This window comes from Pseudorca crassidens, chromosome 5 (assembly GCF_039906515.1).
Source record: "Pseudorca crassidens isolate mPseCra1 chromosome 5, mPseCra1.hap1, whole genome shotgun sequence".
NCBI classification, from domain to species: domain Eukaryota; kingdom Metazoa; phylum Chordata; class Mammalia; order Artiodactyla; family Delphinidae; genus Pseudorca; species Pseudorca crassidens.
In genome coordinates, this window is record NC_090300.1 from 73,391,998 (window position 1) to 73,406,762 (window position 14,765).

General features: G+C 35.2%; 1 long non-coding RNA gene across 1 annotated transcript in view; it reads right to left on the reverse strand.

The window, feature by feature from the left end:
• Nucleotides 1-5,675: 5,675 nt before the first annotated feature.
• LOC137224480 (uncharacterized) overlaps nt 5,676-14,765 on the reverse strand; it is a 41,051-nt gene continuing 31,961 nt past the window's right edge. Inside the window, exons 2-3 of the long non-coding RNA XR_010943357.1 lie at nt 6,093-6,184; nt 5,676-5,785 (exon numbers count right to left, since the gene is read on the reverse strand). This is a non-coding gene — a long non-coding RNA (uncharacterized lncRNA). The remainder of the gene's footprint in view (nt 5,786-6,092; nt 6,185-14,765) is intronic.

The following is a 14,765-nucleotide window of genomic DNA, read 5'->3' on the forward strand; positions in this document are numbered from 1 at the left end:
CTCCCGTTGCGAGCACAGGCTCCGGACGCGCAGGCTCAGTGGCCATGGCTCACGGGCCTAGCCGCTCCGCGGCATGTGGGATCTTCCCCGACCAGGGCACGAACCCGTTTCCCCTGCATCAGCAGGCGGACTCTCAACCACTGCGCCACCAGGGAAGCCCTCTTTATTATGGTATATTTGTTACAAGTAATTAACCAACACAACAAAGGAACAAATACATTATTAGCTAAACAATAGTTTACATTAATGTTCACTCTGTGTTGTACAATTCAGTGGATTTTGACAGATACATATCATCATGGATACAACATTATAGTATCATACATAATAGTTTCACCACCCTAAAAATCTCCTGTGCTTTACGTATTCATCCCTCACCTCTTCCTCTCAAGCCTTACTTTTCTGTCTTATAATCAATCATGAGACACTGAGTACATCTACTATCATTTCACTTATTCATATCACCTGGCCCTGTAGACATGTGATCTTGAGTTCATTCATTTAGACATTCTAACACAGACTTAAGTATTTGGGGAACAGGAAGATGAAGAGAGTTATTTCCTTATAATAACACCTTAAACCTTCCAATGGATTCTATCTCATTTTGGAAACAATGGAAATAGTCATATTTTTAGCTACACAAATTGACACAGTTTTTTTAATTGAAAAGAAAAGTATGTCTTTTACAACCTCTTTTTCTGATAAAGTGTAAATTGTCTTTTATAATATTATAATTATGATTTAAGATTGTAACCAACTATGGCAGAAGCTCTCAAAATGCAATATGACATTTAATATGATTTAAAGTCACTTAAGAAACATGCAAAAATACATATTTCTGCTAAGACATGGAAATAATTAGAATTATTATAAAACTCTTCAATATGAAATTGAAAAAATAGAACAAATATTTATCAGAATTTTGGAAGTAAAATGAATTTAGAATCCAGATATGTAGAATCCAACCTTGGCTCTAGAACTTAGTAGAATCAGGGATTTCTAAATCTCATTTCTCTAAAATGTGAGTGATTAAAAAAAATACAAGCACCTACAGATACCAGGGTTGCCAGAAGAATGAAATATGATAATAGGCAAGAAAGTTCATTGTTAAAATAAATACTACAGTAAGTGTATGTTATTATACTCAATTCCTAAAGCTATTATATCCATGAGAAGGAAGAAGAAAAGGGAGAGAGAGAGAGGGAGATGGGGGAGGGAAGGAAGAAGAAAAAGGGTGAGCTTAAATATTTTACCTGTTTCTAATGTCGATCATAATTTAAATTGAATTCCTCATCACACAAATAAATCCCTGTAATATCATGTAGTGGCTCCCAGATGATTCCATTTCAAACCCCAAAGATATATCTTTTCCTGGATGAAGGCTTCACTTCAATTCATTAGGAAGAAACACTGGAATCAGATTGTCAGGGCTAAAAGTTTAATATTTGCTTGCTAAGATAGAGGACGCAAGAATATTTTTTTTCTTTCAATCTGCTTGATTCTCTCATAATCATACAAAGAGCAATTGACTGAAGTCTCTTCTGTAGGAAACAGCTCCCAGAATAGTAAGTGGCACACCTAGGTGGAGCTGAGCAAGAAAAGATAGGAGAAATCCTAAAAGTATATCCTTTAAATATATCTTTTTTAAAATTAAAAACAAATATTTATTTCATAATGTCAATGCCATATTCACATCAAAAAGATTAACAAAATTTCCAAATAACTTCTAATATCCAGAATGAAAATTACTTAGTTATTCCCAAAGGTTATTTATAGTTGGCTTGTTCAAACCAGGATCCAATAGTCACACATTGCACTCAGTTGTTATATCTTATTAGTCCTTTTAAATCTAAAAGCCACTTCCAAACTTCTCACTTTTTTTAAATGATATGAACTTGAAGAAAATGAGCCAATTGTCATACAATATTTGATTGCTCTATTCACTTAACTTGTTCCTCTATTACCTAAATTTCCAGTGAAATACAAGTTCAAAAGTTTTGAGTATATTCAAGTTTAAAATATGGGAGCGAAAACATCATTAGTGATGGTATGTAATTCATGTGGTATCACCTGAGAACTCACCTGAGAACTTGTTTTATTGTGCGATGTTTAATTTTTTTTGACATTTGTCTTTAAACATATTGAGTTTAAAGTGCTTGTGGGCATTTAGGTGAGTGTCCAATACATAGTTAGATATTTAGATCAGGAGCTATGGAAATTTATGTGAATTAGAAAAAAAATTGGCAGATTTAAGACATCAAGATATAACATGCAGGTGGAAGCAAACTAAGTGTCCATCGACAGATGAATATATAAAGAAGATGTGGCACATATATACAATGGAATATTACTCAGCCATAAAAAGAAACAAAATTGAGTTATCTGTAGTGAGGTGGATGGACTTAGAGACTGTCATACAGAGTGAAGTAAGTCAGAAAGAGAAAAACAAATACTGTATGCTAACACATATATATGGAATCTAAAAAAAAAAAATGTCTCTGAAGAACTTAGGGGCAGGAGAGGAATAAAGACACAGTTGTAGAGAATGGACTTGAGGACACGGGGAGGGGGAAGGGTGAGGACATGGGGAGGGGGAAGGGTAAGCTGGGACGAAGTGAGAGAGTGGCATGGACATATATACACTACCAAATGTAAAATAGATAGCTAGTGGGAAGCAGCTGCATAGCACAGGGAGATCAGCTTGGTGCTTTGTGACCACCTAGAGGGATAGGATAGGGAGGGTGGGAGGGAAATGTAAGAGGGAGGAGATATGGGGATATATGTATATGTATACCTGATTCACTTTGTTATACAGCAGAACTAACACACCATTGTAAAGCAATTATACTCCAATAAAGATGTTAAAAGAAAAAAAGATATAACATGCAAGGAGGGCATATAGAGCAAAGAGATAAGAGGACCAAGGAGAGAAGAAACCTAGGAGGAACCATAATTTAAAGGAAAGGCAGAAGATGAGGCAGCAAAAAAATAGGAAAGTATGGACAGATAACAGTATATCTCTAATACATTCTTGTTCCTAGAATACCATAAGATCGGACAGATACTGCTTTGTTCTGGGGGAGAGGAGGTTGTTAAAATCAGTTTTCTTGAGGTATAATTGATACACATTAAACAGCACATATTCAAATTGTACTACTTGATACGCTTTCACATGTACAAACCTGTGAAACCATCACCCTCATCAGGATTGTAAACTGTTTATCTTCCCAAAGTTTCCCTCATTCTCCCTTCTCACTTCTCCCCTCACCTCTCCTGACCCTCTGACTCCTCAGATAATTAGTTTGCTTTTTGTCATTATAGATTGGCTGGAATTTTTTAGAGTTTTACATAAACAGAATCACATAGTATGTACTCATTATGGTCTGTCTTCTTTTGTTCAGCATAATTATTTTGAGATTTATTCATGTTGTTGCATGGATCAATAGTTCATTCCTTTTTAGTGTGGAGTAATATTCCATGGTATTAATACACCATAATTTGTTTACTCATTTACTTGTTGTTAAGACAAAGTCCATAGTAAATCATATTACTTTAGTCAACCACTATTTGAACTCCTGCCATGGTCAGACACAGAGCTAGGCACTGAGTTGGGACAGTGAACAAGACAGACAAGCCCCCTGCCCTTGTGGAGTTTATAGTTTTACCCAAGAGAAATAAGCTGCATGTCCACGCAAAGACTTATGTACAGATGTTCATAAAAGCTTTACTGGTATTAAGCTCTATTCAACATTATTGTTTACCAATAAGAAGTAGAATGACTGAATCATATGATAGGGTTTAAGAAACTCCCAAACTGTTTTTCAATGTAATTATATCAGTTTATATTCCTGCCAGCAGGAAATGAGAATATGGTTCTAATACATCCTCACTAACAAATCATATGGTAATTTTAATTTTAGTCATTCTAATTGGCGTGTAGTAGTGTCTTGTCATGGTTTTCATTTATATTTACCTAATGACTGATGATGTTGAGCATCTTCTCAAGTGCTGTATATATTCTTCAGTAGAGAGTCTGTTAATCTCCTTTACTGCTAATTCTAATATCTGTGGCAGGTCTGAGTCAGTTTTTATTGATTGCTCTTATTACAGATTACAGATTTTGTTTTCATGCTTCTTTGTATGCCTGATAATTTACAATGGATCAGTCATTGTGAACTTTACTTTGCTAGGTAGGTATTTTGTATTCCTACAAATATTCCTGAGCTTTGTTGTGAGGTACAGTTAAGATACTCAGGAATATTTTATCCTTTGATCTTGCTTTTATGATTTGCTAGTTGGCTCCTGAGCAGTATTCAGTCTGGGCTACTTAGGCCCACTACTGAGGCATGACCTTTCTGAGTACTTAACCCAATGTTCCCCTCCCTCCGTTATAAACTTTTCTGATCTGGCTGATGAAAACAGTCCCTAGTCCTGGGCCTGTTTGACATAGGTTCTATTGCCTCTACTTCTTTTGCTCATATCTTTCCCCAGCCTTCAGTAGTTTTTTCATCCACATGTAGTGATCATTACTCTACTTCTTTTTTTTTTTTAACATGGTTATTGGGGTATAATTGCTTTACAATGGTGTGTTAGTTTCTGCTTTATAACAAAGTGAATCAGCTGTACATATACATATGTCCCCATATCTCTTCCCTCTTGGATCTCCCTCCCACCCTCCCTATCCCACCCCTCTAGGTGGTCACAAAGCATAACTTAGGGGAAATACTATGTCCATTATTCATATCTGTAAATATTTCAAATAAGTGCCATTTTCAGGTCAACCTAAGTTCAATCATTAACATTTCCATGACTGTAAATTAGTTAACATTTTATTTATTTATTCAATTTGAAATTAAAAATTATAATGCTATTGAGATGTCTTATGGACTCACCTAATACCAGCAGGGGGAGAAGTTAAAAGTTAATCTTTAGTCATCCCTAATTTTTGGACATTGTACTAAAAAATTATTTGCATTAACTGATTTTCAATATACTCAAAAAATTATTGTATCTGTCCAAATAATACAAGATATAAGACTCAACACATCCAGTATTACTTTTTAGTTAAATAATAAACTAGATTTATAGAGATTTCTAGGTTATGCGACCAGGGAATTTGGTAGAGCTCTGCCCTTGTTCCTATCAAAATGCATATTAAGAGAAACAAAGAAAAAAAGGAGCAAGGGAACTATAAACTAAATATGGAAGAAGACATATGCCAAAATCCAGAGGGACTTTACCCAAATTACATTAATTATGAGGAAAAGTTTAAAAACACTATCATAAGCTAGTAACCATATGCTCCATCTTCTGATAGAAAACTGTATGAACAGCATCAAAGAAGCTAGAAAAAGACATTCATTAAACTCTATTGTTCCCGTAATTCTGGGACGAGAAGGCTTAACTCACTTGAGAAATAAACTGCAGCTCTTTATTTTCATAGGAACTCTCTAATGAGCACAGGAGCTCTCTAATGAGCTCATTTCCCATCTACTCCCCTTACATCCATCATTCTTCTCTTTCAAAATCCCAGTAGAGATTGCAACTCTCCAAAAAAATGCTGAACATAGAAATATATGGAAGGTGGCATATTGTGTCTTGGAACACAGAACTCAAAGAAACAAAATCTTGTAAACTGGGTCATTGACAGTAGGAATTATAGAAACAAGACATACCAAGAAATAAAGTTGAGGGTCTTGAGTCAAAGTTCCAAATGTCTGCTCTTATACCCCATTCCACTTACAAGGTACATTTTGTTTGTATTTCTTCTTCTCTCTGTCACTTTCTTCATTTAATAAGAAGAAAAATGAAACAAAGCATGTGAAAAGTTTAGCACAGGATAGTATACATTCAGTAACTGTTAATTATGGTCACGGTCATTATCATCATGACAGTCATCACCAGTATCATCATTATCATCATCATTACTTTTATTAGTCCATCACCATTCCCATCATTATCATTCCCTTTATTTTTTTGTATAGAAAAAATTAATAGCAAAAATTTAGCTTAGTAAGAGGAAAAAACGTGATGAACCTACAACATAAGACATAGGTTCAAAGCCCTAGTTAATAACATAAGTGTGCAATTACCTGGACTGTTTATGTTGCATATCTTCCTCAGAAACCTGTTGTAATAGTACATAGCTTCAGATATCTCCTCCAAGAAGAGAGAGCTAACAATGCTAGAAAGAAATTTAATATAATTTAACTATTTTTCATTAAAATGTTGAGTGTATTGGAAATAGAAGGAAATTTTATTCATGCAATAAGGAATGTCTGTCATTCTGAAATCCAGTGCCAATATTACATTTAACAGAGAAACACTGGTGGCACACCCTTAAGTCTGGATAAACAACAATAAGACAAATAAATAAGAGCTCTATCTATTGGAAAGAGGGATACTGTCCTCATTTTCTGATAGTAATATCTTTTACTTCAAAACCCTAGAATTTCTTCTGAGAAGCCCCTGGAATTAATGAGGGACATAAATAATATGCTAATTTACACCAAAATAAAGCCGTGGTGTATTGAATTTTGAAAACAAAACTGCTTAACTAAAAGAAAATGTAGACTAATTTTTCCCAAAATGAGGAAACACATTCTAAACATAAAATCAATAGGAGAAGTCAATAAGGTTAAGATTCAAACATTTTTTCACATTTAAAAAATATGTATCCTAAAACAAAAAAGAAAATGACAAATTATAAAATGAAACAACTGAAAAATGTTTAATGAAAAGGCTAAACTTCTTGATAATTAGGGACTTAATACAAATTCACAGGAATCAAAAATATCCCGTCATATCAATGGGGAAGTCATGGATTTATGGTTTATTTTAAAAAGTACTGCTAATACACAGATGAAAATAAATAGTAATCAAAGTAGATAAAATAAGAATATATTTACTTAAGATATTAATAGGGACTTCCCTGGTGGTCCAGTGGTAAAGAATCCGCCTTACAATGCAGGGGACGAGGGTTCAATCCCTGGTCAGGGAGCTAAGATCCCATGTGCAACGAGGCAGCTAGAGCCCGTGGGCTGCAAACTACAGAGCCCACGTGCTCTGGAGCCTGTGCACCACAACTAGAGAGCGAAAACCCGCATGCCACAACTAGAGAGAAGCCTGAGCACCACAACGAAGATCCTGCATGCCACAACTAAGACCCGATGCAGCCAAAACTAAATTAAATAAATTAATAAATAATACATAAATCTTTAAAAAAAGAAAAAAGACATTGGCAAATATTTTATAAAATATTTAAATTAATATTCACAGTGTATGCTCTTAGTACAGCACACTCATATATTATTACTGGTATTTATCAGTTTATTCAATCTTTTTCATACAGCATGTTTGTATAAATTATATTACTCTATTAAATATTCACAACAACCTTAGGAAGTAGGTACTGATGAACATCACTTTACAAAAAATAAATAAATAAATGTAGAGGCACAGAGCGCTTAAGAACTTGTCCAAGAACACAGTTAGCTAGAGGTAAATTGGGGCTTTAATTCATGTGGTCTGATTAAACATTTCACCTAGTTAATCACAGCACTACTCTGAAAATTAGTACAAACTTTTCTGAAAAGAGATTTTAAGCAGATCATATGAAAGATCTCAAAAAATACATATTCTTTGATCTCTTAATTTAATTTCTAGATTTATTACCCAAGTATCCAAAAGTATGAACAAAGACTTAGACATAGAGATGAATAACAGAACATTATTTATTAAAAAGTAAAAACAAAATAAATGCATATTAGAATAGTTAAATAAATTATGATACACAATTTATGAAATATTCAATCATCATTGTGTATTAATACAAATTTGCAGTATTACAAAAAATGTTTGTGATAAAATATGACAAAATGAGAAACAAATATAATGCAAGCAAGGAAAGGAATAAAAACACAAAACTCAGAATAACAGTTATCTTGGATTGAAGAAGGGATTTATAGTATTCTATTTAAATTGAACATTGGATACAGGTTCTTTATCTCACTACCATGATTTACAACTCTCACTTATGCTATAAACATTTATTTATATTTATTAAATGTTTTATAAAACAGTTTAAAGACAAAAGGCAATATAAAGGGATACATTGAGTATGATAAAAATATGAATACTTGTAATGCTCTATTAAAAACAGAAAGAAATAGCTTTCAGGGGATTGCTCTTGATAGTTACATTATAGTAGTTCTTATTGTTCTATGACTCAATTTATTTTCCCAATTATTTATCTTGAATGTATCATACTTCCAATTTCTGATAATGGCAAACTAGTCTGTCTTTGAAAATGGTAAAAAGTTCTGAAAAAGAACAAAGAGCTGAAAATACAGGAAAAAATGACCAAGCTGGAACCTAAGAGAAAGGGAGAAACTAAAGTGGTAGGTTGAGGCTGGAAGCTGCTTTTACTCTGAGGACATTTATCTAACTTGACAAGAAACTGACTTTTGCAGCCAGAAGGACAAAGGCCAAAACCCAAGATCTACCAAAATTGGGGAATCTGATAGGCAGTCCCCTAAGTGACAAAATTATGCCTTCAGGACAAATATGAATCAGAAAAATAAAAAAAAAACTCCAACCCATCTAACCCACTACACAGCATTGTGGAGGTTTGCTTTGGTGCCCATGTTTCACCTTAGTCCTAGAAAAATGATATGACTTTTTCAAGGTAAAGAAGCAAGTCAGGAGCAAAAGTGGTTCTTAAACCCAAGTCTTGCTTTTTAATCTTAATGCTGTTTGCATTAATTAAATTGTGGAAGATTATAGAATATTTTATGGCTTTTAAAAAAATTTCGTATCTCCTACAATAGCATTCCCTGTTCTAGATGGATATAAGTATAGCCCAATGCTGAAATAATATCTCCAGAGACCACATAGGTGGATCCCTATGAAAGAATGACAATAATGACAAGGGTGTTGTTAATCATAGTGTCACCCATATGCTTTATTCCTACCTACTTCCTTGTACAATAAATGTAGTCTTCTATGTCTGACAAAGAGAATTCTTCAAGCATTTTACAAACCGAAGAATATTCTTCCAAACTAAGGAAAGGATTATATGTAGTGAGTTCCCACTAGCACTCTCCCAGCTATCTAGTTATCAATGTCTTTTCTAAAATGTCAGGTCTAGTGTAAATTATATTTTCCTCATAAAGATTGACATGCTCTTTTGAACCTACAAAAAAAAATAAAGGTCAGGTAATTCAGAGACTCATGCATGATTAATTTAGAAAGATTAAAATTTAGATTCTTGAGATGACCAAAAAGCCATGGTCAGAGTCCTTTCTATTTAGGCCAATGATTCTCAATGGAAGGGAGCAGATTTTCCTCCCCGGAGGAAATTTGGCAATGTGTGGAGATATTTGTGGGTGTCAATACTAGGAATGTGATATTGGTAGAGGCCAAAGATGTTGTTCAGCTTTCTCCATGCTCAATATAATATCCTACAACAAAGAACTCTGTTCAAATATGTCATTAGGTGCTGAGACTGAGAAACTCACTTTAAGCTGAGTTTATTACTGATTATTTTCTACAGACTAAAGTAAATAGAAGCCAGGTAAAGATAATTTTGTTTTATTTTACTTATTGTCAAGTACTTGTGTCTCCCTGTGAAGGAACCTTCCTAGAATTATCTCTTGGTCAAACCTTGGTCTCCTTCATTACTCTTTATGCTTCATTCCTCACAGGAAGAGAGGTGATTTTCTGATTAGCAAGTTTGGAAGAAGGAACTGAATATGCTTATTTCAGCTCTACTATCCCTCCTTTTTCAGAAACAGATTGCTTACAGATGTATATATTCTAGGAATTTTCTGCTTCTCCTTGCCTAGTTACCAAGGTAGCCCATACCAGGGAGGCCTAAAGTTATCTATTCATGCCAGTGACTCAATGTGAAAGATTGTTTAATTCAACTATAGCAAGCTGATTGGCTGTGATTTGGCTAAACCGCAAACCTCAGCTATTAAGCAGACTTGTTAATCTACATCTTTTAGACTCCTGGGTCCTATTTCACCATTGGTTCAGAACACAAGTAAAGGAGAAGCACTTAATCATTGTATCCTCTCTACTCTCTATAACCCCTATTTTCCCAAGACTTTCTACAACTCTGCCTTCTTTATATTCATACTACCTCCTTAATGGTTTTGCTCATCATTGTTTTCTTTTCTGAACTATTCCAAGCATCCAGTTAATCTCTGCTTCTATTCCTATCCATTTCCAGTCTATCTTCATGCTCCACCATATTAATCTCTTCAGAGCACAGTTCTGATTAGGAGAGTCTTTTATGAGCATTAAACTTTTCCTCTAATTCTATCCATAAAAATACTCAAATGTCTTAGCATTAATTTCAAGGATCCTTTCAACCTGTTCCAACCTTCACCTCAAATCTACACTCCAATCAAATTGGAATAGTCGTGATTTCCCCTTACCTGCTCTATCCATGCCCACCAGTAGGGTGAATATGGTGTGAACTTAGACTCTCAAGTGGCCATAGACCAGTAACTTAAGCTCTCTCAGCCTTTATTTTCTCACTAATTATCCCAAGCTTTCTCACAGAATAATTATGAGCATTAAAAAATATATATGAATGCTGTGCCAAGTTAATGCAACTGTAAGATGATAATAGAATAATAAAGAAATGTGGGCTTCCCTGGTGGTGCAGTGGTTGAGAGTCCGCCTGCTGATGCAGGGGACACGGGTTCATGCCCCGGTCCGGGAGGATCCCACGTGCCGCGGAGCGGCTGGGCCCATGAGCCATGGCCGCTGAGCCTGCACGTCCGGAGCCTGTGCTCCGCAACGGGAGGGGCCACAGCAGTGAGAGGCCCACGTATCGCAAAAAAAAAAAAAAAAAAAAGGAATGTACCTAGTTCAAATATATACAGACAGGACTTTGTCATTGGCAATGATTGGCAAGATCTCTTATTATAACTGTCTACATTTTATTTGCAAGAAGTTAATACTAACTTAAGATTGAATTCTAGCATTTTATAATCATGTCATAAATTTTGTGTTACATTAACTTTTGTCTTTTCACTTTTAGCAGAAAAGTGAAACATCTTAAATTGTCAGTGTTTATTAAGTGTGCATTTATCCTTCATGTAGTATATAGTTCATGTAGATTTGGAAGTTACTCTAGTTCATGTAGATTTGGAAGTTAATACTTCCTTTAAGATGAATGTTTCTGGAGACTTGAGCATTCACACATCAGTGCAGTGCATAATAATGTCCTCTATTTGCATAATACTTTTTCTCTGAGAGCTCAAAGCACTTTACATATTACAAAATTGTGCAAATTAATACCTATGTATAAGCTGAGAACTAAATACAATCAAGCAAAATGTTAATTTAAAGAAGAAAATGGGTCTGACAGAAATATTGTAGGTCTTTCAGTGATAGTGATAGCTAACAAACACAGAGTAACTGCTATAAGCCCTGTATTACTTTTGGACGAGAAGGAGCCCCCAAATCTTCTCAATACCTATGCAAGTTAGTTATTATTATCTCCAATCACAGATGAATGAACTAAGAATCTGAGAGGTTGTGCAAAATGTTCAAGGTTTTCCAGGCACTAAATAGTAACTCTAGAATTCATGTCCATAGCTTATTCCATATTTCTCACACACATCCATAGTCCTGCTAAATCTGTAAAATTGTACATGGAATTCTCCAAAACTTTCCCTAGAATGTACCCATTCAGCTTTGTAACATCTATAATGAAAGTGTCAACAATATTTCAGCAAATGTCTCCATATACCAGAGGGAAGAGTTGAAATCTAGAAAAGAGAAGTGATTATTCCCTGTCAAATATCAAGTTTGCAGTAAGGCTAATACCAGAACCAAAGTATTCTGGGTCCCAGACCAGTAATTTTTTTGGTTTTGTGATAGAAAAAAAAAAAAAAACTTATTTCTACCTAGATATAAATATAACTTATATGTAGTGAGCACAAAATAAGTAATAGTGAAACTCCATTGAGACTGGAAGGTATAAGGTAGAATGCAGCATTTCCTAAATGTGGGCAACTTGGGAAAGTAAGAATCTTGGGTAAGGTAGGGGTCTGAAGTTGAGACAGAAAAGAAGGAAGAAAGGTAAAGAAGAAAGGAAGGGTGGAAGGAAGAGCAAGAGGAAGGAAGGAAGGGAGTAGGGAAGGAGGGAGGGGAAAATATTATATGTGGAAAGAATTTTAGCTAATGAAAGACAACAGGTCTGGTAACATGCAACCCAAACTATATTGTTTCCTGCCTCAAACCCAGGAAAAAACATTTTCATTTCCTTGGAAGCCTGTTTTTTGGGGTTTTTTAAATAAATTTATTTATTTATTTTTTGGCTGCAACGGGTCTTCATTGCTGCCACGTGGGCTTTCTCTAGTTGTGGTGTGCGGACTTCTCACTGTGGTGGCTTCTCTTGTTGCAGAGCACGGGCTGTAGGCACATGGGCTTCAGTAGTTGTGTCTCACGCACTCTCGAGCATAGGCTCAGTAGTTGTGGCACACGGGCTCAGTTGCTCCGCGGCATGTGGGATCTTCCCGGACGAGGGCTCAAACCGGTGTCCCCTGCATTGGCAGGTGGATTCTTATCCACTGCGCCACCAGGGAAGCCCTGGAAGCCTGTTTAATCCCTTTGCATGTAATTCATAAAAAGAGTGATGCTACAGCTTCTTGGCTAGCTAAGCATATTTACATTTTAGGGGGAAATATCTCCTGAATTTTCAGCATTTGTACAGATCTGTGCAATAGTTACTAAGAAGAAGAAATGGTTAGATTAATAAAAATGTAGTTGATGAAGTCTTGTATTTGTGACATAAAGACTTTTTTTGTTAAAAATTTTTGAGTAAATTTTGACCATAGCCTTGGGAACTCTCTACAACTAGTGAGTCATATAAGGATGTAACAAGTCTGATACAGGTTCTTGTGATAAATCAAGGGAACAAAAAAGAAGAATATGAACCGTAACCATGAGAAATCAGTACTCTAACAAATCTAAGCATAGGGCTTTAACTCTACCCTGAGATGGACTGATCATCAAAAATAAAACCACACTGTAACGCTATGAGTATTATTTATAATTTGCTTAAAACTTGTCTATAGCCCATTCCTATTGTCCTGACATCTTTATATATAACAATCTCCAGATTTTTAAGAAGAGAAACTGCAGCAAGAAAACTCATCAACATTTAAAAATTTTATTTATTTTTATCCTTTTAATTGAGATATAATTGACATATAACATCATTTTTTGTTTTATGTGTATAATATAATGATTTGATATATGTCTATACTGCAAAATGATTACCACAATAAGGTGAGTTGACATCAATCACTACCTAGTAACAAATTTTTTCTCTTGTGATGAGAACTTTTAAGATGTACTCGCTTAGCATCTTTCAAATGTACAATACAGTATTGTTAACTAGAGTTAACATCCTGTACAGTACATGACCAGGACTTATTTAATTCAATTTTTGATAATTTATCAAAATTTTAATCAAAACCATGATACATAGATGAAGCGGGCTTTGGGACTGTTTCCCAGTCATAGATTGGGCTCTGGAAACAGATGCTAAGATCAAAGTTTGAGGTGCAAGATGTTTTAAGGATAAACACCTGTGAAGGAACCAGGATTGTTCAGAGGAAGAAATCAAACTGAGATGCACATGAGATCAAGCCTGGCCAATGCAGCAGGGAATTCTTAAGAGAGTGATGCCTTACAGTGTTCTCTGATAGAGTCAAAATTCCTGGGCATTTCTACCCTTGCCTTGCTCAGTTATGCATGTGGGCACCCGGGAATGTGAGGCCTCCTGTGAGCTGGGATCTGCAGTTGAGGCAGGCACTGCAGCAGTTGACAGCTGGCTGGCCGCAGCTGGGTAGCAAGTCCTCCCTTGAACGGTTCTTTCTCTGTATAGTGCCATGCAGAGCCTTGTTAGAGGCTGAGGCAAAAGAAAAACTTCATAATACTCATCCCATCTTTATTTTAGATGTTAGTATTTGGTACATCATGCATTCTGCCTTCATTCTGATTTTTAAAACTATTGCATTAACATATTTATCTTGGTTACCAAATTTTTTTGGCACTCCCCACCCTTACATTTTGCCACCCTACTCCCAGCTCTCTTCCTGTACCACATTCTTTAGAGAAAGAGATGAAAAAGAACTACATTTCCTTCCATGTGCTTTCTCTTCCAGGGGATACACTGTCTTCCAGAAGCTTTCAATCTAATAGGGATATAATCAACAGTTTGTTATAACAGAAAGTAATGTGGGACAGAAACTCTGATAAACTGAGTTTATGTCCCATTTCTACAAGCTATATAGAATAAATCATTCTACTCACGTAGTTTTCCTACAGTACCTATACCCCCAGTAGTCATAACACTTGAGGTAATTTAACAGAGATAGATGCCATATGGCTTAAAGAATATTAGGGAATTTTATTAGCCACATACCATCTACCATATAAATAGACGTCAGGCAAGGTGCTGATATAAGCCTGACTGAGAAATAAAAATGTTCACAAAGACTTTACAAGTACCAATATCAGAATATTCTCTAGATGCTTTCAAATCCCATTTAATCCATCATCAAGCCAACTCACATAATGAAAATAGCAATAAAAGAATTTTCTGGTACTGTCTTTTCAGGAGCTTTTTTCTTCTTTAATACAACATGATTTTCAAAGCCACAATACATTTAACACTAGATTTTAAAGCATGTATGAGCTATTAGTTCCTATGTGGAAGAAAGACTATTTGAGATAAA